The 2,316-nt window shown below is 41.9% G+C and overlaps 1 pseudogene; it reads right to left on the bottom strand.

Annotated features, from left to right (window-relative positions):
* Positions 1-1,298: 1,298 nt before the first annotated feature.
* Positions 1,299-2,104, bottom strand: LOC122705566 (annotated as a pseudogene).
* Between the last annotated feature and the right edge of the window lie 212 nt (positions 2,105-2,316).

The following is a 2,316-nucleotide window of genomic DNA, read 5'->3' as shown; positions in this document are numbered from 1 at the left end:
TCCCTGGGTCGGGAAGATCTGTTAGAGGAGGAAATGGCAGCCCACTCCAGTATTCTGGCCTGGAAAATTCCATGGACAGAGGAGCCTAGTGAGCTACAGTCCATGGGGACACAGAGTCACACAAATTACTGAGTGACTGGGCACACACATCACATTTCAATGGAGGTGGCTTTGAGACTCAGGATTTAATTATTTTTTATATCTTATAAGAAGGAATTATTCCTTGCTTGTATACGTTCTGTCTGAAACCAGGGGACTAGGCCAATTGATATATCAACTCACCTTCCTACACAAGTCTGCAATCCTTTTCACTGGTAAAGTTCACATTCATTTAAGGAGAAGCTGCATATGAAAACAAGATACAACCTGAGAATAAGATTTAAAAAAAAAAAAAACTGCTTCAAGCTGAATTCAGAACTCATATTCTATCCAGGCCCAAATCCCTTGAAATAGCTAGAGCAATAGGTTTTGTTTTTATTTGTTCTTTGTCATGACCTACAATATAAAACGGACATAAAAGATGCATTTTGCGGAATCAGTTCAAAGCAATTCCTCCGTAACTGGTGTATAAAAATAGCCAAAGGGAAAAAAATTTCCTTCAGAATCAGAGTGATTGAAAATATATTTCACACAGAAAAAATTATTTACTTTTGGATTGGTCTAAATCTAAAGTGTGAGGCATCACCACAAAAGAAGAAATAAATTGGTCCCCAAAAGATTCCTAGTAAGGATACGTAGGATGATCACTTGATGTTCTCCCTTTTCTCTTTTTGCTTTTAGGAGCTTTCTATGAGGGGTTTACAGGCCTAGTGACATGTCTTGCTTTCCTTCCATTTCTCTCTTTGTAAAAGGCATTTTAAGGCACTTATCATTGCCAACCAATGTTCATTTTATGACACTGTTCTCACCAGTCATCTTCCATGGACGAGCACTTTTCACTCAGATCATATTCTGCTTAGCTCATCAAAAACATAAGACTTCTTTTTTTTCCTGTCACACTTCATTTTTCCTGTAAATTCTATTTCTCTGATTTTTTTTTATCACACCTCTGCTTAATTCCTAGATTCCATACTGCTGCTTTTGTAATTTACTGTCTTCTCCAGTGTGTATATTATTCCTAGTTTTGAAGAGGCAAGTCTGGGCACTTTGGCCTGATCCTTTTTGATCTCATAGTCTTTTTTCTCATTTTCCCAAGATCAAATGATTATTTTCAAAGCAATAATATGGAAATCAATATTCTGTCCCATAATTCTGTGCAACTGGGACTGTAGAAATGTCACTGTCCCTGCCCCACATCTTCAAATGAATATTCTCAGGTCACAACAGTAAGTCTTCCCAAAGGGGAACTTCTGGAAACACAAGCTATTTCCTTGGCTCATATTTCCCCCTTTTTGTAGAATGCACCAGCCATGTATCCAAGAATATACTAGGGAGTAGAGAGGCATCCACCAAGAAGCCCACAGTGGTTGACAGCCATAAGATTAGAGACAAGCACAAAGGTACAGGTCAACATACTGACAAAAAATCCGTGGCAGCTTGGGAGTAACTCTTCATTTCATTCATGGTGGAAACAGAAAACATCCTAGGATGCCTTCTTCCTGATAGATAGTTGCTATGGAGTCAGCAAATCCATAGTATTGGATTCTCTGCCAGTGGACTATACCATAGATCTCAGAGTGATCACATGGAAGGGATGTGTGATGACAGTAGCAGCAGAAGCAGCCATCACCTTTCAGACCATCTCCCCGATAACCTGGTCAAAGGAAGATCACACTTCTTTCTGTACACTTCCAGATCCTAATTCCTTAGCCTTGTCACACTCTTGGTAATGCTGTGAAACTTTACCATGGACCACAGTTCCAAGGACCTCTGAACACAGTCTTGGAGTTAAGCCTGTGAACAACCCATGCTTCCCAAGGATGCTTGCAATATGCTGAGCATAATAAATGAGACTAGGAAGCTGACAGACTTGCCACCCCAAAATATTTCGTCCTGTCGTTGGAGAAAGCAGCTTATACCCTACCTGGAGGAGCACCTTCATGTACATAAACTGCTGGGACGGTAAGACCAGGCCCAGGAGCACCTGACTGGCTGGGTCAGCCATGAGGGCACCCTCGGCCAGATGGACAGACAGAGCCACCAGAAAACCAAACCTGTCCCGAATCATGAACCAGGGCTGCCGGCTTCACTGCCCCGCCTCCCAGCCATTGTTAGAGTCTTGAATTCCAGTATGCTGCCATGTTTGAGGCAGTCTGAGGACAAGAGCCAGATTCCGTGTGGTGCAATGCCCTGTTCACCCATGAGCAGTTGACAGAC

This window comes from Cervus elaphus, chromosome 12 (genome assembly GCF_910594005.1).
Source record: "Cervus elaphus chromosome 12, mCerEla1.1, whole genome shotgun sequence".
NCBI classification, from domain to species: Eukaryota; Metazoa; Chordata; class Mammalia; order Artiodactyla; family Cervidae; genus Cervus; species Cervus elaphus.
This window is presented reverse-complemented; position numbering and strand designations above follow the sequence as displayed.